Genomic DNA, 26779 nt, shown 5'->3' on the forward strand with positions numbered 1-26779 from the left:
CCATTTTGCAGATGAAGGAACTAAGGCACAGTGAATAACAATAATGATTGTGTCATTTGTTAAGCATTTAATATGTCAAGAACTGTTCTAAGATGCAAGATAATCAGGTCAGACAGTTTATGTCTCACACAAGACTCACAGTCTTAAGTAGGAGAACAGGTATTGAGAATCCCCATTTTACAGAAGAGGTACCTGAGGCACAGAAAAGGTGTCTCTTGCCCAAGACCACACAGCAGACAAGTGGCAGAGCCCGATTTAGAACCATGGTCCTCTGACTCCCAAGCCGGTGCTTTTTCCACTAGGCCACTTTGCTTCCCTGTAGGTGGGAGAAAACTGAAGAGGACGGGTCAACTAGTAGCTAGAAATGGGGGAACTGCCTTGGAGCAGAAGTTTTGGGAAGACTGTCAAGTGACAGGAGAAGATTATTCCTGTCAAGTCACCATTATTTTAAAATGTTTCCTAATTATTTTTACACTGTTCCTCCTTGGTTAAACCAGCACTGCTTTGACAATCTTTTGGGGGAAGGGTCACAGGAGAGCATCCCTTCTCTACCTAGGGGACACGGAGGTGAAATGTGGAGGAAGATGCTTGGCTCCAAGAGGAACATTGGGGAGAGGGGAAGGAGCAGACAATCCATGTCATATCTGGTTTTTGCTGCAAGTGCTGCAGAGATGAAGGGGAAGAGTTGCCTGACCAAGGGCCGGAGTTTTTTCCTCCCTTTCCTCTCATGCCTCTGAAAAAGAAGCTAGATAGATGCCCCTCTGACCACGTCATATGATTTCCACAAGCTCTCGATCCCAGAAGGGTTGCCATTTCCCTAAAGACACTGGAGGATGAATACCTGGGATCACCCTTTGCAGACGGGAGAGAATCAGGCCGAACCTATCTAGAATTGCTATCAAGGCAAGGAACTTACGACCCACTTATTTTCGGAACTTCTCTCCCACTCTAGGCTGGGCTGTTGGGGATGTGGAGAAGATCACATGGCAAGTGGGTAATAGAAAATAGAAGCAGTAGATAATAAATTGCCCCTGAGGATTTTGCCGAAATTCAGTAAGATGAAAAAAGATGTGTTGTGAAGTATGTGTTGAGCTACATTTTATTTAGCCAAATTGAGGCATGCCCTTTCTGGAGGAAACACTTTCTACCAGGAAAATGGAGGAAATTGCTAGTTGCGGTTAACTTTTCAGAGAAAACCGAGAGTAGACGTCTCGAGGCATCCTCGTGCTCAGAGGGTGTACAGATCGACATAAAGTCAGTTTGCGGTCCCATAGTGTTCTTGATGACATTTCCCTTGAGGCTCTAAGCCAGAGGGGGGAAAACAATCTTCAGTCTTTAGGAATGTGGATTGTTGCAGTTATTCTCTGCAGGAGACTGCTCTTCCCAATGATTGTCTCTGTGGGTATTAGAAAAGAAAATCTTTTATTTCCCCTTTCCTTCAGTGACAACTAAGTTTCTGAAATCCACTAGGGAGAGCTGTAAATGCTAGCAGTAGATTGTGGCAGTTTTTCCTGGCCTGCCATAAAACAGATCTGTTATCCAGGGATTGACCCAATGCAAACTTCGGGTGCATCCAGCGAGCTTGATTCCTGCTGTCTTGTGCTTAAGGGTTTCTTCTTTCAGCAATGTGATGGTGTACATCACATTATTCAGATGTGGTTCCCCAAAAAGAACAGATATTTCCTGACTTAAATGACAGGAATTTCCCGCTATCTTAGCAAATAAACAGTGTGGCCTAGTGGAAAGAACATTCCTGGGAGTCAGAGGGTCTGGGTCCTAATCGTGAGTCCACCACTTGCCTGCTGGGTAACTCTTGGGCAATTTTACTTACCTTCCCTAGTCCTGGCTCTGCCACTTAGCTGTGTGACCTTGGGCGAGTCATTTCACTTCTCTGGGCTTCAGTTACCTCATCTGTAAAATGGAGATTGAAGCTTAACAAATACCATAAGTATTATTCTCTGGCCCACAGTTTCCTCATCTGTATAATGGCGACTCAATACCAGTCCTCCTTTCTACTTGGACTTTAATTCCCATGTTGGACAGAGTCTATGTCCAACCTGATTATTTTGCAATGACACAAGAGCAATCTACAGTGCTTGGCACATAGAATTTAACACTTACCACAATTATCATTAATATTTAGCTCCTGAAGGACCAAAAAGCGGTCCTGATTTTTGCTCTCTACATTGCCTTGTACGAAATGGGTACTTAATATATTGTTCAAGGATAAGCAAAGGAGTGCTGAAGTGATCTGGGACAGAAGCCTCCTATGGGACAAGGACTGTGTCCCACCTAAATACCTTGTATCTATGAGAAGCAGCGTGGCTCAGTGGAAAGAGCACGGGCTTTGGAGTCAGGGCTCATGAGTTCGAATCCCAGCTCTGCCACTTGTCGGCTGTGTGACTGTGGGCAAGTCACTTCACTTCTCTGCGCCTCAGTTCCCTCATCTGTAAAATGGGGATTAAGACTGTGAGCCCCACGTGGGACAACCTGATTCCCCTATGTCTACCCCAGCGCTTAGAACAGTGCTCGGCACATAGTAAGCGCTTAACAAATACCAACATTATTATTATTATATTGGTGCCTAGTACAGTGCTTTGCACATCGTAAGTACTTAGATACTATGATTACTTTTACTATTTTCATTACCTCAGGGAGGGTAAAACTACTCTAACTTGTTTTTAACAAGGTTGTTCGAATTACATCCCACGTCTCCGTGGTTTTATTGAAGAGAAACCCGTGTGTGGTAGTCCTCACTGTGCGCTGTCGTTCATTCAGTCGTATTTACTGAGCGCTTACTGTGTGCGGGGCACTGTACTAAGCGCTTGGAAAGTACAATTCGTCGAGAGCTGTGTTGTGACGGCAGAAGACTGTAAGCTCATCTCTAGACTGTAAGCATGTTGTAGGCATGGAATGTATCTGTTTATTGTTACATCGTACTCTCCCGAGGGCTTAGTACAGTGCTCTGCACACAGTAAGCGTTCAGTAAATACAATTGAATCTATTGAATGAAGCAGAAGGGAGGCAGAACTGAGGTTTCTGTCAGTTGTTCATCTTAACTGTGAACCCAGCACGCCTGAGTTCCAAGCTTAATCAAACTCATTCATTCAGCTTTAGTGACCGTCATCATTTATTTCATCCTTTCATTTCCTTTCGGCCTTTCACTGGGATGAAAAGTTTCTGATTATGTGTGTGTTAAATGATTTTACAAAAAACCAGCTCTGACAAGTTACTTTTATATTGCACACTATTTTCTGTTCACTGGAGTGATCTGAGAAAGATGACCTTAGTCCAGGGTTGCTAAGGATTAAAATCATGTGTATAGGAAGACAGGGAAAAGACATAAGAGCCAGTAAACATAGCCTTATTCATTCTTGAATCAAAGCTCAATCATTAAAAAGTCTCCTCTAGGTTTCTCCTTCCTAAGGTTGAAGGATAGAAAAAGAATAAAACCATCAAGCATTCTTGTTTCAATATGTCATTGTAGTTTTATAGTAGTTTTATTGCCTGAATGGATTTGGATAGGAGAGTTTGGAGAAGGAGATTACATTTATTCACAAGCTTTGTGGATAAAAGAGCTCCAAGCAAGTTAGGGTAGTTGTTTCTCTCAGGAGAATTATTTTCTACGGCTTAAGATCCTGAAAGAAGGCAGTCTCTAAATTTTACAGTCATCGTCTCAAAAAGTGGAAATAGGGAAGGAGACAAATGGAAATTTCTGGAGAAAGGTAGGCCGTCTCTGCGTTGCCTTCCGGAGAATATTTTCAACTCTTTTTGTGTTGTTAAATCTACTGAGGAGCCAGGGCAGGCCACAAAACCCCAGGGAGAAGGGAATATAAAAGACTGTCAATCTCCCGGGACAGACATTTATTATACTAAAACCAACTGACAGTTCTGAGCTGTGGTCTTACCCTCCGTCAAGGGAAATGTTGGTGCCAGAGCATACATCACGGGCCCGAGGAATTATACTAGTTTCTCACCATTGCTTACAAATCCCCGAGGAACGAACAGGTGAATTGAAGTGGTGACCTAAAAGATGAGAGTCTCTGAGGAGATGGGCACTATCAAAATGTCATCTAGATAAATAAGAACCCAAGCTCCCAGTATCTTAAGTAGCTAGACTATTGATTAAAGAATCATGATAAATGAGTATAGGGCTGTGAATAAGATCAATACCATCAACCTTAAAGTCAATCTCCTGTACTGGCTTGAACAGAGCCACTGAAAAACAACACTCTAGAGAACTACAGATCTTTGTCTGAGGGAAGTGAAGATTTTGAGCTTCTCTCTATGCAATTTTTCATAAATGAACTTTTAAAAATCCTGGGGTGCACTTAATAATCTAAGCCTACCGCAGGAGATTTGGGCCCAGAATAAGAAGAATTTCACCGGGGCAGGGAGGTTTAGCAAAATAAAAATATAAGAATAGAAAGTAGCCGGAAATGTGTAAAGCTGTAGTTAAAGTATTCAGGACAATCTGCTCATGGTAATTATTATAAGAAGCGTATTTCAAATCTTAGAAAGATGAATTAATGAACAAATAGGACTTTAGGGACTTGTTGAAAAACAGTTGTTAGGGAGGCTGTCAACGTAAGATTTGAAGATGGGTTATTTAGAAAGTTAAAGAATAAAACAGTTATGTATCAACCACCTTAGCGCCGCTCCCCTACCTACTCAGGCTTTCGTTTTCCAGAAAACTGGGAATTGAAATTCTGGTGAATGGCAAGATATTGCAAGAGGAAAAGACTGTATATACAGGTATTAGTAAGTGCTCAAGATGGAGCTGTTTCAATGAGATTTTTAGTATTTGATTTAGAAAATTGATAAAGAGTTCCCTTTTTGAATATTGCGGAAGGACTATCCACTTCAGGTGGTCGATTTTCAAAATGTTGAAGTTACTGAGGTTGAATTATTTTTAGTATTCTATTTCTAGCCTGCATTTCGATCAGGGTCTGGATCATAAGGCACTGAGTGAGAACAGTAGGAGTGGAGTAGAATTGATATGAGGCTCAGGTGAGTGGGGAGAACAAAGCTACATTTAGAAAAAGTTTAAATAGGGAAGGTCCAGTTGTCCAACGGTATCTGCAAAATCCTATGTAAAATGGTGAAAGTTGCTGTGATTGAACTTCTTTTCCTGTCAGGAATCCTATAAATGGAGGAGATTCGCATGTTCACTACAGACAACCGCACAATCAATCAGTAATATATATTGGGCATTTACTTTGTGGAGGCCTGTTCTAAGCACTTGGGAGAGTAAAATGGAGTTAGTAGACATGATCCCTGCCCTTAAAGAGCGTGCAGTCTAGTAGGGGAGGCAGACAGTAAAATACAGTTCAGGTAGGGAGAAGCAACAGACTATAAAGACATGCACATAATTGCTGTGGGATGGATGGGTAAGTACTGCAGCGTGGCTCAGTGGAAAGAGCCCGGGCTTGGGAGTCAGAGGTCATGGGTTCGAATCCTGGATCTGCCACTTGGCAGCTGACTATGGGCAAGTCACTTAACTTCTATGTGCCTCATTGACCTCATCTGTAAAATGGGGATTAAGACTGTGAGCCTCACGTGGGACAACCTGACTACCCTGTATCTACCCCAACGCTTAGAACAGTGCCCTGCACATAGTAAGCGCTTAACAGATACCAACTCTATTATTACTACAGAGTTAAGGTGATGCTGGAAGCGGTTACGTGGGAGTAGTGTGGAAAATAGGGTGGGAGGAATAAGAGATGAATCGGTGAAGCCCTCCTGGAGGAAAAGTGATTTCCAAAGGCTTTGATGGAATGAGCGGTGGTCTGCTGGTTGTGCAGGGAGAGGGAATCACAGACGGGAGGGACTGCGTGAGCGGCTGGTGGCAAGATTGATAAGAATGGTACCATGAGTAGGTTAGCCTGAGAGGAGAGAAGCGAGCAAGGTTGAGAGTAGTGAGAGAGGAGCAAGGATAAGCAGGGGAGAGAAAGTTGAGTGAGTAGCTGGTGATCAAGAGATTCCGCTTTATGTGGAAAAGAATAGACAACCAATCAATCAATCAACCGTATTTATTGAGCATTTACTGTGTGCGGGGCATTGTACTAAGGGGTTGGGAGAGTGCAACACAACAATATAGCAGACCCATTCCCTGCCCAAACCACTGGAAATTTTTGAGGAGTGGGGAGATGTGGAGACAACTATATTTAGGAAGTTGATCGGAGCAGTAGGGTGAAATATGCCCTGAAGTGGGGAGAGACTGGAGTCAGGGAAGTCAGCGAGGAGCTTGGTGTAGTTTATTTGAGATATGACAAGTGCTTGAACCTGCATGGAGGTAGTTTAAAAGGAGAGGAAGGGGCAGAAGTTATGCAAGAAGAAGTGACAAGTTATGATACGGAGAGCTGCCCAAGAAGGATGAGAGACTGAGGATGATGGGAGAAGAGGGAACTGGGGGCGTGCGGAGATGATTGGGAGAAATTCAGGGTCATTAGCGGGAAGGTAGGGTCACTGAGGGTTTAAGAAATGGAAATGTGCTTTATCTTTGTGTCGTATCTACGAAGATCATGAGGCAATGTCTTGAATTTTTTTTTTTAAGGGACAGGGTCACCCATTCTCTTGTATTATGGAAAAAAGAAATATGGATTTTAAAACAATCCCCATTTTAATGACGAGGGAATTGAGGCACAGAAAAGTTGTGACTTGTCCAAGGTCACACATCAGACAAGTGGCAGAGCTGGGATTAGAACTCTGATCATCTGTCTCCTAGGCCCATACTCTTTCTACTAGGCCATGCTGCATCTCAGCAATATTTTCAATCATAATAATGTTCTTTCAGACCCGTCATGAAGTTTGGGATTAAACCAAATAATTTTTCCAAAATACTTTTTCAGATTTGTCCTTGCACATTTTCTTCAGAGTTTCATTTTTCTTTCCAGGGACTCAGGATGATTTTTCAACAAGTCCTAGATGGATTTCACTAACTTGCCCTCTTAAAATCCCTTCCAGCTCACTGAGCCTATGATGTGTAAATGAAAGTGTTCAAACTAACAAATCCTCACTGCCAATTTCCCAGGGTTACAAGTGAGATCTTATCCAAGCAGAGTCAGTGATATTGGAATGAACAGTCTCATTAAATGACAGACTTGAACTCCTTTAAAGAGAAAACAAACTTCCCATGGAAAAAAAAAATGGAGATAAGTTGTCAAGAGACTTGCCAGCTACCAAGTGTCATTTATAATGATTAATATATGAAAGCATCTTAACTGTTTGCTAAACTCTAATCACATGTTTCAGAAATTGCATGTACATTCCAAGAGGTTTCCTTTTTGTTTCTGATAAAGGATTACAGCTGTTCAACACTATGGCTTGTGTACTTCAGGGCACAAATAATGTGTGAAATGACTTCTGATCTTTTTAGGTTTGGCACAAAGTTCTACAAAGAGTTAGGGAAATGTTTGCAACACTGATCAAGCTTTTCCCAAACCGGTATTGTAAAAAAAAAAAAAAAAAAAAGGGAGCTCCATTAGAAGTGCTAAATGAGGATCATAATGAGATAGCCAAAGTCTTGCCAAGTGAATTTAATCACTTTCTGATCCCAACTGCCACACAATTCAACTCTTTCTTAGCATAATTAAGCAAGTGACAATGAGGATGCTATTCCAAGACATGGTAATGAGAAGCTGTGGGGCCTGAATTCAGCTGGAGGGGAATTCCTATTAAATATTTATTATATGTGCTGCTTCTTTAATAGCGAAAAAAACCCAGAAAAGTAATTCAGTTAAGTGGTATGCATCTCCTCTGAAATTAAACCGTTAAAAATGGAAGCCACCCGGTCACTTGGTGTAGGCTTCCTAATATTTAGAGCCTGAGGGCTTAGTTCAGCTTCAATAAAAATCATAGTTTAGGTGAGAACAAGGGATGATAATGGAAGGGGAGGTCAAATTGGAAGAAAATAAAAATGGAAAGACAGTGAGGAGGAAATAGGTAACCAACAAATAAGCATTTGAGAAAGGCTAAATATCCTCAGTCATTAGGAAATTCTGCCTGTGGGTTTTTCAGGTATGGGATTTGGCTGGAAAATATGACAGAGTGCCTATAATTTGGTATGAGGTAAATATGGAATTAAATTTAGTGAAGGGAGAAATAATTCCAAGAAGTTTTGGTTAAAAAAAAAACTCCACGTCACACGTAGCCCATAGAAAGAAAAGGGAGAAAGTTAATCTGTAGCTTTAGTTGTTTCTTTTCTGCCAATCTCATATCTTCATTGTTAAAACATGAAAACATAGTTCAAGGACACAGCTGACTTGCTGTGTGACATGTATCTCAGTTTCCTCATCTGTAAAGTGGAGATAAAATAGCAGCTCTCATCTTGCTCTTAAACTGTGAGATCTCTATGGGAGAGGGACTGTGTCCTATCAGATTGCCTCAGAGGTACCCTATCGCAAAGAGCTCAATAAATACCATTATTATTATCAGTGTTGCATAGAAGCAGAACTAATTAGCTGCAAGTTTTCACTGCTGATGAACAAGTACCTGTGACAAAATGTTTTCTCTATAGTAGGTGCAAGTTGGGAAGAATATCCCAAATTACAGCTAGTCACTTATTAATTTGAGGGGGACCTTCTCCCCTGACCTTCAGAGCTTTTGGTTCCTTTTGGTAGCAGATGCGGTGCCCCGGAGTAGGCAGAAAATATGCCATCAGCTGAAGTCTGGGGTCCTGAATTTCTGGGATCTTCTTGGAACTTGCAGTTGTAAGAGTGATGGCGTATCACAGCATCGGGGAAAAAATACTTTTATATTGGCATATTGACTCGATCTTTAGAATCCTAAAGGTTGAGAGGAACTCATAAATGATTTAGAATAAAACGGCAGATTCATGTAAAGTGATATATTGGTAATTGCTTGGTAAAAATGGCCAGTTTACATATGTCATCTCTAAGAGGAACTAGAAATAGGAGAAACACTAGCTAGGTGAAGTTGATTAATTTCAACTGGGTTAAAGCCCTGCCATGTATACAATCTAAAAAACTTAATTATTTCTCTAAATAATTTCTCTAGTGCCAGTAAAATTGCAGGATGAGATTTTAAAGCTGTTCTGGCCGGCGTATCACAAAGCATTGGCTGGATAGCACAGATTGACTTCGGCCATAATTAATTAATTAAAAGCGTGTAAAACATGGTTCATTAGTCAGGTGTGTGACAATCTCAGGGTGCTGAGGACTCTGTAATTGTGTAATGGGCATGCTGCTTCTGTGGTGTTGGTTCATTAGCTCGCAGCTTCTGTTAGGATTGTTCAGGTGTGACTTCCAAGGGTCGGGCCACTGACCTGCTTGGCCTTTCCAAGAATGCTATCCTATCACCAGCTGAAGACTATTCCTTTCTAGTTAAGATGAAACCCACGCATTAGGGACCATTTGGCTAATATTGAGGCACCGTGACATTCAAGTTCTTCAATAATGAAGCCTAGTGTTCTTTCTACCAATCTTATCCCCTCTCCTGCCACGGTTTTTAAAGCACTCGGAAAGATCAAAGGGGTGATTTGAAAAAGTAAGTTAGTCATTGGTGTAGAGCTGGGGTAACTGACATTAAAAAGTAGCAGTAGTCACCTAGTTTAGTAAGCATTTATTGTTCAACTCTAGGGAAGAATACGTGGGTGAGAATCGGACACATTCCGAGGCTCACAATTGAAATATAAAGACTGGTGAAACACTGAGTAGTGGGAAAACAATAAGAACCCAAAGATGGATAAAATTTAAGGATAGGGTTGCATGCAAAAATATAATAGGATACTGTAGCTAGAAGAGTGAAGTTTTGGGTTCCTCGTGGCAGAGTCCAGCAGTCACGTCTGCATCCACAGCGACCGTCTCAGTTCCTCACCGTTTGTGCAGGTGGCTTGCTGCTGCTGCTTCCGTCTTCTGGCCGGGTTGGAGCGAGGCTAGCCAAAATAGGGGTATTCAAGTATTCGTGGCAAAGTGTCCATTTGGCAACATGCTAGTAATGGTGAAGTCAATTCCCAGCAACTCTAGGGACTGGAAGATCTAATAGTGAATCAGACGTTAACGTGCCACGTGTCCTCAGAATGGTCAGTGAGGGAGGCGGCAACTGCCAATTGCGGGGTGGCCACGGAACCGTAGCAGAAAATCTGGAAGTGCCCAGTCGTCCTTTGCCTGGGGTGGAAGCGGTGCCCGTGAATACAGGGATATGGGGTGGAAATGCAATCGCTTTGAATGAAAGGGTGGGGATTAGGTTTTTTTGTAATGGTATTTGTTAAGAGCTCACCATGTGCCAGGCACTCTACTAAGCACTGTGGTAGAGACAAGCTAATTAGGTCAGACGTAGTCCGTGTCTCACAAGGGGCTCACAGTTTTAATCCCCATTTTACAGAACTGAGGCACAGAGAAGCTAAGTGACTTGCCCAAGGTCACAGCAGACAAGTGGTGGAGCCGGAATTAAACCCAGGTACTGTGGACTCCCATCCACTAGGCCATGTTTCCCTGGGGAAATGCTCCAGATTTGGGTGGGGGAGGAGGAAATCAATCAATTAATCATTCTTATTGAACACTTAACGGTGTGCGGAGCACTGTACTAAGCACTTGGGAGAGTACAATGTAGCATAATTGGCAGCCGCATTCTGTGCCCACAATGAATTTACAGTCGAGAGGGGGAGGCAGACATTAATATAAATAAATAATTGATGGATATGTACATAAGTGCCGTGGGCCCGAGGGAGGGTTGAATAAAAGGTAGGAGTTGGGGTAGACTTTCGTATGACATTATATGGAAAGGGGGTGGCGGGTCTTCCCCCAGTTCAAGGAGGCCACATGTCTGACAGGTGTCCCGTGTGACCCTACCTCAAGTTCATCATCTGTAAAGAGAGAATTGCATTACCATTCATCGCTCAGGGTAGATCTGAGCAAGCACCAATAAATGCAGTTGTAATGCTATCTGAAAGCTAAGGATTGCTCAGAAATAGAGGCAGGAAAAGTGATTTGATTTTTAAAACTGCACCCTTACTTAAAAGAGCCTCGGGGCGTAAACACGATAAAATCAGTCATTAAAATATTTAGATCACCCGACAGCATCAATAATAATAAAAAAAAACACAGCAGCATAAAACGGAATATCTCAAATTTACCACTCCATCTGAACCAAACAATTTAAAGGGTGGATTTTTTTTTCCATTATGCTTTATAGTAAAACATTTTCGGTGATGGTGGGGGCCTAAAAATGAAGAAGCTAGGGCTGCGATGGCCTAGCGGCTCTCTTTTTTCATCCTCCCTCCCAGCCCCAAAGCACTTATGTACATATTTAATTTATTTATACTAATGTCTTTCTCCTCCTCTAGACTGTGAGCTCACTGTAGGCAGGGTATGTCTTTATTTTTTATTATACTCTCCCCAGTGCTCAGTACAGTGCTCTGTGTACAATAAGCGCTCAGTAAATCCAGCTGATTGACTGGCCGCCTGACTGATGTAAGCCTTTCGTGTGCTGTCACATGTGCTGTCTTTGCTTCCTCCAAGGAGTAAATGGATTTCTAAAGCCCTCTTCATGGGCAGAGAGAGTTGTTCTAAAATGAACGAGAAAAACTTAGTAGCCTTCTCTCCTGAAAGATAGATGTGCCCCTGACTGTGGTGGGGCTGGGGGAGAGACAGCCAGTAATAGGGGGACACATTATTGGAATTTACCTAGGAGCTTACTGTGTTCAGTGCTTGGGAGAGTTTTGGGAGAACTAAGTGCTTGGGAAAGAATTGGTTGCCAAGATCTTTTCCACAAGGAGTTTACAGTCTAGTGAGAGGACGCATGGTGGGGCTAGGCTGGAAGAGGTGAAGGCTTCTGACCGAAGAGTGACGTGAAACTTTATAAGTAGTGAGCACCTTCAGCAGGAATCCCCAAAATAGCTGGGTAGTGGAAGCAGCAAAGAGCCACCGGTGGCCACCCTGGAATCGTCTGCTGGGTTAAGCCCCTAGAGCATGGAACTGACACTGTGCTGCAGTCACTTTGGCCATAGAAGGACTTTTTTGCGTAAAAGTCCTATGTATGCCCGGCATCGCGCTACATCCCTAACTCGGCCACTCACCGATTGCACCCAGGAGGAGTGTGGGGAGCGCTCGGCAAACCACCAGTACTCTTATCAATTCCCTTCGGGGAAGGTTCTGTGTCCAAAAACCTCTGGGACTGGACTGTAGCTTATCTATGGTTTATGAAGGGAGGACACGTCATCATCATCCAATTGCTGTCCATGCTGGGGCCGTGTGGTAAGATCAAAAGGGTGTGCAGGAGCAGGTGAGGGCATGTCGTGATGAGCTTTGGTGGTTTGTCCTGGCTCTCGCAGGGGGAACGGAGGCAGGGTATGAAGGGCGAGGCCCGGGAACTGTGCTAGGATTGGGTTTTTGGAGGCAAATGGATACAAGTCCACTGGAATTAGGGGTCTGCTTGGGGAATAGGGCTTTGTACTCATTTCCCCAGCAGGCAAGAAGGTAAAGCTTTCTCCGCTGAGTTCCTGTGACAACATGTTTGATAAAGGCTGTCAATCCTTGTAAGACCCCCATTAGGAAGGAATTTAATGGAAAATAAGCTGCACTTTATCCCACATCCCTAAGAAGTCCTTCAAGCCCAACGCTGTAAACGAGAAGGATAATCCCAGACTTAGAAAAAAGTCTTTGTAAATCAGGGAAGAAATCAACAAACTTCGGATGTTGGGGGGAAAAAAGGAGCCGCACAGTGGTCATTATGATGTATACAGGCTTTGCTTCATAAGATTTCTTTGCATTGAATGCTAATGACATCAGGAATTGCTAGGATCTGCGAAAAACCTGACACACGAGAGAGGAAGCAATAGCGTGCGGGTGCCAGGCAGTGTGATTTGAAACGGTTGGGAAAGATTTTTCTAAAGCCTCAGGCTTTTCCTCATTCTCCTCCCACCCATAGGCTCTGCAGGGTTGACCGTAATTATGATGACTTTGGATTTTCAGCTATTATCTTCTTAAAGAACTCATCCAGCAATAGATTTGGTTTCTGGCAGAAAGGTAACATGCCCAGGGATGTTGTAGAAACTAGATTTGCTTTTTCTTTGTATGCCATCATGAAAAATAAAGGTTGAGTGAATATCTAATTTTAGCACATGTGACTAATTGATGGTCTAACGATGATAGAATGATATATATGCCAAATTAAGTGTATCCACTACCAGGCCTTACCCTTGATTGATACTTAGGCAAGTGGACTTCATAAAAACAAAGGGAAAATGATCAGATTTCTTATTCAGATAGAAAAAGAAGTTTAGTAGGACAGCTCTTATATTTGAAAATATATATATATATATTACCTCTTGTGTATCACTTTTTGCCGAATTTGCATGACAGTATTATTATTATGGTACTTCAGCACTTAATGTGTCATGCACTGTTCTAAACCCTGGGGTAGATATAAAGTAATCAGATTGGACACAGTCCCTGTCCCACAAGGGCTTCCCAGCCTAAGTAGGGAGGGTGAACAGGTATTAAATCCCCTTTTACAGATGAGGAAACAGAGGCACAGAGAAGTTGAGATTTGCCCAAGTTCACACAGGAGGCAATTGGTGGAGCCAGGATTCAAAAACAGGTCCTCCGTCTCCCAGCCCTGTGGCTCTTTCCACTAGGCCATCCTGCTTCTCTGTGATGGCCACCAAAGACAAGTTTATGACAACCAATCCTGAACTGACTTGATCCTGGAATGTGTCTGGAGCTTCATCTCTACTTTCCCAATTGTTCAGCTCAGTGCAATACACTCAATAAACTCCATTAGTCGTACTGTAACTAACTGACTTGGTAAGGTTGGGGTGGGACAATGAGACTGCCTAGAGCATGCTTACTACATTTTGTAGTAAGACCACAACTGGTCGCATCAGTTGCGAACCATCCTGAGAAGATGACCTGGTATAATGTCCTGTCCCCAATGAAGTAAATGACACAACAGTTCTGGGAATTCTTCTTTAAAGATCCCAGATTCCTTGAGTGAGTTGTCTACATCCACTGTCTCCACATCATCTCCTCCAATTTTCTCCTTGACCCCCTCCAATCTGGCTTCCTCCCCCTTTACTTAATGGAAACTGCCCTCAAAGTCACAAGTGATCTCCTTTCCAAATCCAATGACCTCTACTTCATTCATTCAATAGTATTTATTGAGCACTTACTATGTGCAGAGCACTGTACTATGCGCTTGGAATGTACAAATAGGCAACAGATATGGTCCCTGCCCGTTGACGGGCTTACAGTCTAATTGGGGGGGGACAGAGAGACAAAAACAATAGCAATAAATAGAATCAAGGGGATGTACATCTCATTAACAAAATAAATAGGGTAATAAAAAATAGACAAACGAGCAGATGAGAACAGTGCTGAGGGGAAGGGAGAGGGGGAGGAGCAGAGGGGAAGGGGGGGAAGGGGGCTTAGCTGAGGGGAGGTGGAGGGCGGGCAGAGAGGCAGCAGAGGGAGCAGAGGGAAAAGGGGAAGCTCAGTGTGGGAAGGCCTCTTAGAGGAGCTGAACTCTCAGTAGGGTTTTGAAGAGGGGAAGAGAGTTAGTTTGGCGGAGGTGAGGAGGGAGGGCGTTCCAGGACGGCGGGAGGACGTGGGCCAGGGGTCGACGGCGGGATAGGCGAGAACGGGGGACGGTGAGGAGGTGGGCGGCAGAGGAGCGGAGCCTACGGGGTGGGCAGTAGAAAGAGAGAAGGGAGGAGGGGTAGGAGGGGTGAGGTGATGGAGAGCCTTGAAGCTTAGAGTGAGAAGTTTTTGTTTTGTGCGGAGGTCGATAGGCAACCACTGGAGGTTTTTAAGAAGGGGAGTGACATGCCCAGAGCATTTCTGCAGGAAGATGATCCGGGCAGCGGAATGAAGAATAGATTGGAGCGGGGAGAGACAGGAGGAAGGGAGATCGGAGAGAAGGCGGACACAATAATCCAGCCGGGATATTATGAGAGCCTGTACCAGTAAGATAGCCGTTTGGGTTGGAGAGGAAAGGGCGGATCTTGGCGATATTATAAAGGTGAGATCTTGGTGTCGGATTGGATGTGTGGGGTGAATGAGAGAGCTGAATCAAGGATGACACCAACGTTGCAGGCTTGAGAGACGAGAAGGATGGTCGTACCATCATCCTAATCTTCCCCAGCCTCTCAGGTGCCTTTGACACCGTCAACCAGCCCCTTCTCCTGGAAACATTAATAATGTTGATATTTGTTAAGCGCTTACTATGTGCAGAGCACTGTTCCAAGCGCTGGGGTAGATACCGGGTAATCAGGTTGTTCCACGTGACACTCAGTTAATCCCCATTTTACAGATGAGGTAACTGAGGCACAGAGAAGTTAAGTGACTTGCCCACAGTCACACAGCTGCCAAGTAGCAGAGCCGGAAGTCGAACCCATGATCTCTGACTCCGAAGCCCAGGCTCTTTCCACTGAGCCATGCTGCTTCCCTGCATTATCCAAGCTTGGCTTCACTGACACTGTCCTCTCCTGGTCCTTCTCCTATCTCTGTGCCTGCTCATTCTCAGTCTCCCTCCCACCCCCTGCCACCCACCCTCTAACTGTGGGAGCCCCTCAAGGCTGAGTTCTAGGTCCCATTTCATTCTCCATCTAAACTCACGTGGGAAGCAGCGTGACCTAGTGGATAGAGGCACAGGCCTGGGAGGTAGAAGGACCTGGATTCTCAACTCGGCTCTGCCACTTGTCTGTTTTGTGACCTTGGGCAGGTCAATTCTGTGTGCCTCAGTTACCTCATCTGGAAAATGGGACTTGACTGTGAGCCCCATGTTGGATGTGGATTGTAACCAACCCGATTTTCTTGGATCCACCCCAGTGCTTAGTAGAGTGCCTGGCACATAGTAAATATATAACAAATACCATAAAAAAAGAACAAAAAGCTCACTCCCTTGGAGAACTTCAACCACCAGCTCTGTGCAGATGATTCCCAAATCTACATCTCCAGCCCTGATCTCGCGCCTCCTCTGCAGTCTCATATTTCCTTTTGCCTTCAGGACTGTTGGGGCAGCGAGCATCATGGCAGGGTCTCTGCTGTTCGGTAGGAGCCGGAACCAGGAAAGCAGGCAACTTTAATTGCTTCCCAGGGAGGGATTGAGTGTAACTCTCCTCACATCCCAATTTAAACTAGTTTTGAAGTTTTCTCTAACCATTTTTCTGGTGAACAATCCCAACTATCTGGGACCTGGGTTCTGATCCCTGCTCTGCCACTTACCTGCTCGGTGACATTAGACAAATCACTTAACTTTTCTGTGCCTCAGTTACCGCATCTTTGAAATGGGGATTAAGACTGTGAGTTCCATCTGGGACGTGAACTATATCCAATCTGATTATCTTGTATCTACCCCAGCACTTAGTACTTATAATCTCATGATCTACCCTCCATCCTTTTAATAATCTTCCTCATGCATCGTTGATCAGTCTCCACTTTTCACATCGTTTTACGTAGTGGTCACTATTGAACACGGATTGGATCCATGTGGAATATAATGGAAGGATGAGTTCCCAGCCCTTGAATGTCATTCTTGGGATTTCCATCTCAGTAGTAATAATAATAATAATAATAATTATTATGGCATTTGTTAAGCACTTCCTATGTGCCAGGCACTGAACTAAGCGCTGGGGTGAATATGGATAGATGAAATCCCTGCCCTGCATAGAGCTCATGGACTTAATTCCCATTTTACAGATGAGGCAACTGAGGCACCGAAAAGTGAAGTGACTTGCCTGAAGCCACATAGAAAATAAATGGCGGAGTCGGAATTAGAACTCATGGCCTTCTGACTCCCAGGCTTGTGCTCTATCCACTGAACCATGTTGCTTCCCAGTAACAAGTTGCCTATATTTTTTTTAAATGATTGTACACCATTGACTTACATAAAATGCAAAATATGAAAAGCAAGCCATACTTTTCAAACTAGAACTTAGAGGAACAACAGTGTGACAATTGTTCTGCTTACTTCCATTTTTGTAGTTAAGGAATGCATTCTAACATTATTTTTTCTTCTAAATTCCAATCCTCGGCCCACTATCCACGAATCTACATAGACCCTTTACGAGCCCTCTGAAAACTAATTTTGTCCTTTAACACGCTTAATGTTCCCTTTAGCAACTAGTCAGGGACCTCTTGCTCAGGTGTCTATCAAAACCATTTTCTCATTCAGCTTGTAATTAACTAGGGCCCCCAGGGTTTTTCTGTTGAGCTTATATAGTCAGTTTTTTCATTTCTGCTTGAATTTCAGTGGTGCTATATATTGGGTACTCACCATATGTGAAGTATATGTGATATATGACATGTAAAGTCTTTATCTCAATGCACATAATTATGTAAAATCTTTGGTTAATGCAAATTCATAGGTTAATTTTATATTTGCATGTTTTTTTGCAGGGGGATTTAGACACTATTAGGGCATTTTCTTTCAAGTCTGTAGTTTGAAGGTTGGTATATCTTTTTCTGTCTCTTTTTTTGGAGGTGTTCAGTGAATATTGAATAAAATATATGCATAGTCTGCCTCGATTTCAAAGTGATACCTTTACTGCCGGCCCACTTGGGTAACAGGGCTGTCCCATCAGCGAACCATTGCCACCCACCACCCACCAGGATCGTGGTACAGGACAGATCCTCTCTAATAAAGAGACCCACTGGCCCCACAAGCCAGGGTACACAACCCCAGCAGAATCTGTTAGACACACACCTTCAGAGCTAAAGAGACACAAACTCCCAAATGCTTCTCAGACTGCTCCCTTCAGTTCCCAATCCTTCCAAGATTCCTGCATCCTGAGCAAGTTCCTCTTTCTTTTGATGATGATATGCCGGAACATGCGGGAACCCTTTTCCAAAAGAAATTCCTCTCGGGATGATATAAACAGTACAGATTCTTCCACCCTCTAGTAGGCAGCAACACTTTCCTTGAGAGATCCTTGTTTGGATGCAGGTGTGTGTGAATCCTCTCCTCGAAGAGTTCCAGAGTTGACCAGTTTGTCCACTCTGCACTGATGCAGGCTCGGCGTGGGTATCTCGCTGCTATTTTGCAGCAGCAAAATGCGGCACTTAACTGCCTTCTCAAAGTGTCTCCTCTGCCCTTCAGTTAGCTCTTGTCCCTGAGGAGATGCCCAGGGATCGGGAATGGAGGATTGGGATCCAGAGAAATGCAGGCAGATGGAGGGGGCAGGGGAGAGGAGGGAAGGATCCTTAGCTTTGCTCTCCACAGCGATCTCTTTACCAAACTGTCCTGACCTCCTCCTCTACCTTTCCCCCAGGGAAAAAGATTTCACAGAAGCCAGGATTTCACAGTCTAGCAGATCTGTTTCTTGTGGCAACACGGCAATGGCAGCCGAGATCTGCCTGGGCTCGCACAGAAGACTGGAGTAGAAGGAATAGTATATGTTGAGAACTTACTATGGGCAGGGCACTGTTCTGAATGCTGGGAGAGAATACACAGGTGGGAATTAAACATGGTCCTTAACCTCATGAATTCATGATGAGGGAAACATAAACTGAAGATTTGATGGGAAGGAAGTGGGAAATGTACTGTTGATGGAGAAGAAAGGAGCTAGCCAAGTGCAGAACGCTGAGCTAGCTGCTTCCATTTCCATGTCTTCTTGGGTGTACCCTTATAATTATAAGTAAGAAATCCCACACGATTATCTCTACTACTTTTGATGACGCTTGTAGCCGGTTGAGTTGCAAGAGTTAATTGAGCGGGGGCTGGAGGAGAGGGGGATTGGAAATACCCCATCCTCAGCCCACATCACTTACGTATATAACCTTACACTCTGCCATTTCACCTAAATGTAATTTCTTTCAACATCTATCTCCTCCTTTAGACGGTTAGCTCCTTGAGGGCAGGAGTTGCCTACCAATTCATATTGTATTTTCCCAAGCACTTAATACTCAGCATACAGTAAGCACTCAATAAATGGCATTAATTGATTGAAGTTTTAATGCCAGAGCTCAGTTACTTGTGCTCCCACTTGGCTGCAGATAGTAAATCGAACAGGAACTGGACCTGCTTTATTTCATCTATGGTGAGAAATCTATTAGACCAGGAACCCCTAATTCTGACACATTCTCTGTGGAACAGTCTTAAAATCTTTCTGAGTTTTTGAAGGCAGTCAAATTTGTTGTGGAATTCAGATATATTGATGTCAGTCGCTTTTGGGCCATATATGAGAGCTGAATGGAACTTTTCTTGCACCTACTGCAGAGGTCAGGTCTGCCGTGCCGTGGTCTGAAGCCATTCTGTGTTTCCAGAAGTGCACGATCAATGATATTCTTCAGAGGCTATTATTTAATGGGAGAAAACAATCATCCTTTTGTAGCATTCATTTTGGCTGATGATTGCCTTTCGCTCCTTTAGGTGCAATGTCTATCAGAGTCATTCGACTGTGGAAAATATTCTGATTTGCTTGGATTGTTCATAGCCTTTCTCAGTTATCATATACATTTCCAGATATGACGGAGGCTCCCATCGAACATAACACATGAACTTTGGGTCAGTTGTTTCCAGCGTGTTAGAAGGTGCTTAAAGAGGCCAAGGCATGTGAAGCAAGATTGATCTCAGTCCGTGAAAAGATTAGTACCGCTTGTACTGCAGTGCTTAAAACTGCTTTTCACGTAACATATCTCACCTTTGCTGCCCTAATGCTTGTATCCTCAAAAGACTGAATAGCCAAATGGCAGATCTAATTCCTAAAAGACCTATTTTATGCCACAAGATCTCGAGCTCTAATAGTTGTTGGATCACACTTTGAGGTTGGTCTCTGCTATGTCTTGGTACCTTTTCATCCAGCCACCTCTGGAGCATGTTTAGTGCTTATCTCAACATAAAATGGTAATAATAATAATTATGGTATTCGTTAAGTGCTTACAATGTGCCAGGCACTGTACTATACCCTGGGGTGAATACCAGCAAATTGGGTTGGACCCAGTCCCTGTCCCACGTAGGGCTCGCAGCCTTCATCCCCATTTAACAGATGACATAGCCGAGGCACAGAGAAGTTAAGTGACTTGTCCAAGGCCACACAGCAAACGGCAGAGCGGAATTAGAACCCACAGCCTCTGTACACCTCTGCAGAAATGCTGTCTGCATTATGATCTTCTGTATTTCTCAAATGGCTGGTGGAAATATGAAATGAATATTTTTAAGAAACTTCTCCAGAACACATAGCAGTATCCCAAACCACTGATGACCAACTGAAAATTTTATAGAAGTATTCGATCCATCAGTTCGGGGCAGCAGCCCAATCAGCTATCGGCTAGAGAAGCAGCTTGGCCTAGTGGGAAGAGAATAAAGCTGTAAGTTAGGAGACCTGAGTTTTAATATTGCCTCTGTCATTTGCCTGCTGAGTGGGCAAGTCACTTCTCCGTGCCTCAGTTTCCTCATCTGTAAATAGAGATTAAATACCTGTTCTCTCTCCCACTTAGACCATGACACACTTGATTAACTTGTGTCTAAGCCAGCACTTAGCGTGCTTAGCACATAGTCAGTGCTTAAGAAATACCAGAGAATATTCTTCTTCTTATTAGCATTATTATGATGACTTGGCATTTAGGATGAAACCAGCTCCTCTGGATTTTGGTCCACAAACTGCAGGATGCTCTTTGCAAGGACAGCAAGTTGCTTTTCGGTCAGTTGCTTGAAGCTCCTCAGCTTTCACCATTCACCAGTTCTTCTCCTGGCAGAGTTGTGCTTGTACCAGGAGCTTGGTATGCTGGCATGTCACTTTTTCCTGCCATTGATTGGTAGGGGTTTTTTTTTTGATATTTTTATGTTTGGTTTTTTTCCAGTGGTCAGGGTTGATTTTTTTTTTTTTGGTCTGTAGTAGTTGGTTGGCCTTGCTGTCATTTTATTTGAACCAGTTCTAGTGCTTTCTCAAAATATGTGCTGTTGGAGTATGCTAGTGAATCAAGAATCAGATTCATTCTCTTGATGAATTTGTGGTGTTTGGTAACCAGAGCCCAAAAGAGATTGTGTAAATATGGCAGATAATCCAGAATTGTTTTCTTCACTAAAGAGATTCCTAAAAATAAAAATAAAATGAAACACATTATAAGGGGTGTTTTGGAATAAGTACAACCTTCCAACCCATCACCTGCATTTTGACATATACACCCCATTAATAGAATTCCTGTAGGGAAGGTTGGAAAGACTTATTGAGGCTGTGAACTTACTGGAAGACTTAAATAACTCTGTGGACATTTACTGGTAGTAAAGATATTTCAGTAACAAAATTAGTGTCACTTAGTGAATCATATATTCCTATTAAACATCCATCTCTCAATTATCTGAGGTGCTGCTAAGCCAAGCATCTCCCATTTCAGAATATGGTGTTAAAAGTCTCAAGAACATGTATATTCAGCCAAAATATTTCCATGAGAACCTGCAACTGTAGTGCAATGTGGTGGTCAAACTTAACTATAAGAAAATAGAAGCTCTGCTTTTAATTGGTGGTTCATTAAAGACTCAGTTTCTTCCCAAGAATTCACCCTCCCTTCATTTTCTAGTCCACTACAGCATGGACATGGGGTGGCTTGCTGGTCCATCCTTATTAGAGAAGCTGAGGTAAAAATAATAATGGTATTTGTTAAGCACTTACTATGTGCCAAGCACTGTTCTAGGCACTGGAGTAGATGCAAGATAATTAGGTTGTTCCACTTGGGTCTCAAAGTCTTAATCCCCATTTTACAGATGAGGTAACTGGGGCACAGAGAAGTCAAGAGGCTCTCCCAAGGTCACAGAGCAGACAAGTGGCAGAACCAGAATTAGAACCCACATCCTCTGCCTCCCAAGCCTGTGCTCTTTCCACCAGGCCATGGGGCTTCTCTAAGAAACCCTGGCCTCCAGGGAAGGAAACCCCAAGGCATCACCTTCAGTAAAAGCTTTGTTTGCATGTGCTTCTATCCTTTAGATTTGAATACCGTACATTTTTGTTAATGTGTGTGACTGACAGTTATTTCTGTATTGTGTTTAAAAGTGGTCTTTTGTTGAGCTATATAATTTGGGACTCAGTGCCTGGCACTCTTCCTTTGTGTCTCCCTCTGCGTCACTATCTTCTCATAGCTTCCACTCCTAAAAAATGCTTTGTTTGTGAACCTATATTGCCACCTGATGTTAAATATTGCACAAAGGGGGTACTGGTGGAATTTGAGTCAGTTGAGGAATCTGTAACAGTCCAGGTTTCACAGGCATAAAACAAGGTCGAATGCTGCAACTGCGGGGTACACCTTCAGTTTGATTTTGATACCATTTTGATACTATTTTGGAGGGACTCTTGGTCTTTGTGCTTCCCAAAGGTCACGGTAGCATTCATCATTTCCTTCCGTGTGACTCTTTTCAATCTACACGTCACTGGACAATGTGCTACTCAGGTTACAGAATTCAGCATTCAACTCTATCTCTCCGATGCTGATCGTTGCTTGAGTGAAGAGTTTCCAGCTGTGAGTTGTACTCAGGTTATTTATTTTCTGCCAAGAGGGAGAGGGGCATGCTAAACTACATTTGGCAATTGTCACATCAGTAATACTTAAAATTATAGCATTAAGTGCTTACTATATGCTAATCTATCTTCCATTTTACAAGTCAGGAAGTGGAGGCCCAAAGGAAGTGACTTGCCCAAGGTCACACAGTAGATTAGTGGCAGAGAGAGGACTCGAATCCAGATCTGTTGGAACTGTCCTGTTCTCTTTCCACTAGACAATATTGCCTCAAGAGCTACAAAATTAAAGGAGAACAATGCAATCATTAAAAATAACTTATTTTTAGAATGGAAATATGTAAGCCATCTGGGAATATATTTTAGAGGTAAGGTATAAAGGCATGGGGTCTGTGACGAGGAAGCAGCCATTCCCCCCTGAGGAGATATCGCTACGTTGATTCTACTGATAAAGATTTTAATAATCACAGACCAAGTTGTGGTTTGGAATTAAAAGTTGTACCTGTAACGGTGAGTTTCAGCTGGGTTCAGCATTTGGTTTGTGCCCACTTTTGCGTCAAATGGTGAGCATGGGCAGAATTCACCATTTTGATTATATAGTCTGGCCCAGAGCCAGTTTTTTTCCCCCCCCTCATCTTTGGTGATGAAAGTATCAGTTTATTAGTCAAGCAGGATTTATTGAACACCTCTGGGATGGAAAGCACTGAATTAGGTGCTAAAGGAACATGTTGAATGTTCCTGCCAGGTAAATTGGTACATGAACCTTAGTAATCTGAAAGTTGCTACACCACCAGAAAGGGAACATTTTATTTCCTTCTCTCAAACAATATCAGAGCCATGATTATTTTTTATCATGAGTCATACCAACTATTTATGCATTTAATATTCTTGTTTTGTACTCAGACCCAAGAAGAACACCTGAAAATTGCCCTCTCTTGCATGACTTGACTACATATTGGATATTTGTCCTCCTCCTAATAATAATAGCTATTTGCAAAGTGTTTTGAGCTCCTTGGAAGAAAGGTGCCATATAAGTGGAAAATATTATTGCATTGAAAAATATTCAATTTGTTTTCATTCATCCCTACCACCGGCTCAATCTATATGCATATGTGCTTGGTCTAAAAGTATGTTTACATTTCTCTTGGTTTTAGATCATCAGTGTACCTACTGATCGAAAAGCTCAAGAGAAAAATATCACTCAAAGTAACAATTGTGCTGGAAGAGGAACCGGGAGATTTGAGAGCTGCTGGATGCTAACACTGCTTCATATTTGCAGCATATTTGAATAAAGACCCACCGTTAAAAGGTACAAATATGAGGAACCTCTCTTAGCATCATTTTGACACTAAAGTATCTTTCATATGCTAGAGGTATGTGGTAAACACCTTCAAAGCCATTAGTGCCTTAAAACAGTGAAATTAGGGCCATCTTTTACCGTTATCTTTTAGTCAAGTATCACATCGTACTCAGGAGAAAGAGGGGCTTGCTAACATTTTATTTCCTTTTTTCAAGAGAGGGTGGGCCAAATTTCCATATTTTGTTGAGGTCTGAGATTTTGTTTTTGAGGGGGAAAAAATCCATTATTAGAAAAAAGCTCCATTATTACTATTTTCAGAAATAGAGGCCTCTAATACGGCTGAGACGGTTCCACCGCTCTGCCTTTAATGGAGTGAGCAGATTGCAGTAAGAATGTGATGCTGCTCAGTAAATTTAATGACTTTATGAAGATAAATGTTTCCCTTCCGAGGCCCCTTCTTGTCAGAATACATTTAATACCACCATTCCTTTGAGAACTAAATTCCTGTAGCACTTTGCAGCATATTAACATGTTTTTCTCTCCACATGAAATTGCACTTCAAGCAAGAAATAATAATGTTTCTGCATCCCCTTGTACATTTTTATTACTGCCAATGAATAGGAGTAAATTAACTATTATGGCTAACATTATTCACGGGGACAAATTCCTAACTCATTTTACAGAGAATAATAAATAACTGAATGAATAAGATGCCTTTAATTTCACATGTGAATTATCAAAGATTCCTCCGAGTAATAGAAAAGAGCCAGTCATGTTTGTATACAAAATACAAATATATGTCAAACGTTTAACATTACTGAACATATGTTCACTGATCTTCATGTGTTTTACTTTATCAATATAAAGTTGCTGCTTATGCAGTATTATGGAAATATATTCCCATTCTTGGATCATTTGCACCTCTTAGCTATTGTAATTAGATGCATGTAAAATGCAATACGTTTTTCAAATGATTAGTTACAATGTTTCATTCATTCATGTAACTTTCCTTGCCTGAACCTTCTAATGGACCAATTCCAAATTGCAGGAGATTTGGAGAAGGGAGCATTAGGAAACAAGTAATTCTGAACTGTAACGGTGTCCACTGAGCAAAACTTCTCAAACGGTAAGGAAAATTTAATTAGAAATTTAAGTGGGGCATAATTGAACTTAATGAATGAGCAGCTACAATCTTCATTCTGATCTGCAAGAGTATGAGCTGAAATTTTTCAAGTTTATTACATTTTTGATGGTCCACCGAAAGGTTTGAAAAATTTACTGTCTGTCAGATATTCTTCTTTGAACTTTCTCTGTTGCATAAGCAGTAGATTTAATTGACACATAATTTCTGAGGCCTGGCATGTGAACTGAACTCAGGTAGTGATTGAGAAATTACCTAATGAACTGTTTCAAACCATTGGTCCAACTGAATAATCCGGGTCGAAACAAATTTTACTTTTATTCAAAGTTTATTGAGTTATCTGGTAATAGGTGCAAGTTTCAAATTTCCTCTGCATTTTTAGACATATATCACTGTCTTTTGAGATTTGAAGGTGATGCTATTGAATTGACTGTGAGATTCTGTGGATGGGGTTGTATGTTTAAGACAGATGTGTGACTGACACTCCAGATTGTCAGTATTCCATATGAATGTAAGCAGGGTCCCTTACAACTCTGTCACCTTTGCTTGAGTGAATGGTGCTGTTTTCATTTCTGCGTCCCTGTGCTGTGATTTTTTGGGAAGCCTCTGCTCTAAGGGAGTCACACCACTTCTAATTGCCATGCTCCAGGATGACATGTCTTCTACTGCTGTCTTCCAGCTGACCATAATTATGTCACACTGTCTGAGGTTTTGCTTCTTTGGGTTTTAAAACATTTCTTTTTCTTCATCCTGGCTGACAGTTTCTCCATTTCAGGCCCTAGAGGAACCCATGCAGTAGCTTTTTGGGCTCTCTGGGAGATGTCAATTCTCCTGTCCTGCTCAGGGAAAATGTGGGTGCAGTGAGCTTTTGCTTCTGTTGCTGGTGAACTGCCATACTCTTACTCTGATTTTGCAAGTCATACTTATTTAAATCTGATTTGCATTACCTCTAATTTATCCTGACTTTAGCTGTCAAAGAGTTCCGGATCAGGATACTTGAGCAAGGAACTGTAGAATTCTCACAGTTTCTTAAAAGGCTCGAGGAGTTAATTAAAATGTTGAAAAATAAGTTCTGTGAGGAAACCCAGAAATAATAGGTATTATTTGCCTTGGAGAAGAGAGGCTGAAGGGTGACTTAATAATGGTGTTTAAGTATATAAAAAGTTGAACTGCAGAAAGTGGTGGTTTGCTGTTTCCAAATCCGCTCTCTACGCAGCGAAAGTAAGACGACACTGGTGAAGAAGGTTTAAATGAAGATGGTAGGATCGGCCTAGATGATTGAAAATCTGTTGTAGCCAATGTGTTCTGTGAATGCACAGTTTTAGAGCAACTATCTTTTAGAATGTTCTTCTTTCAAGCTTTGAATCTTATCTTGCACTTTTAATAACTTTAAACTTTAGCAATCACAAAGCAGATCTTTAAAAATCACATTTACCTGGTTTATTTTCTAGCAAGAAGTACTATTGAGTTAAAAGGTCATTTTTCTCCCTCAAAATTTTAAAATTGTATTATTTGGAAAAGGTACACTACATTTAACCACATCTTGCTAGCAGTCAATCCATCTATCAGTCTGGTATTTACTGAGTACTTACTGTGTGCAGAGCACTGTAATATTATGGTAAGTGCTTCAGTATTCTTTCTTATAGTAGGAGAAAGGGACGTGCTGCAAGCAGTATATTTCGTCTTGATTGTCCAGCATTCTGGACCTGAAAAAGATTCACTAGGCAGTTTTTAGTGACATACGAAACTGAAAAATGAAACGATCCCTTCGGACTGAGAGAGAATGATCTAAGTTACCTTAGAAGGACAAAAAGACACATTAGGCAAAATTAATTTATTAATTTTAATTAATTAATTAATTTGCACTGTTTCCACGACTGGGAAACAAAAGCAGTAAATTTAGCCATCTTTGGCCAGAGATCCACTGGCAGAG

The 26779-nt window shown here is 42.3% G+C and overlaps 1 long non-coding RNA gene across 1 annotated transcript in view; it reads left to right on the forward strand.

Moving 5' to 3' along the window:
• The first annotated feature begins 23563 nt into the window (after positions 1-23563).
• The window catches only part of LOC103169860, a 54768-nt gene continuing 51552 nt past the window's right edge, over positions 23564-26779 (forward strand). The window contains exons 1-2 of the long non-coding RNA XR_485847.3: positions 23564-23714; positions 24754-24831. This is a non-coding gene — a long non-coding RNA (uncharacterized LOC103169860). The remainder of the gene's footprint in view (positions 23715-24753; positions 24832-26779) is intronic.

The sequence above is a fragment of the Ornithorhynchus anatinus genome, chromosome 6 (assembly GCF_004115215.2).
Source record: "Ornithorhynchus anatinus isolate Pmale09 chromosome 6, mOrnAna1.pri.v4, whole genome shotgun sequence".
In the NCBI taxonomy this organism is placed as follows: Eukaryota; Metazoa; Chordata; class Mammalia; order Monotremata; family Ornithorhynchidae; genus Ornithorhynchus; species Ornithorhynchus anatinus.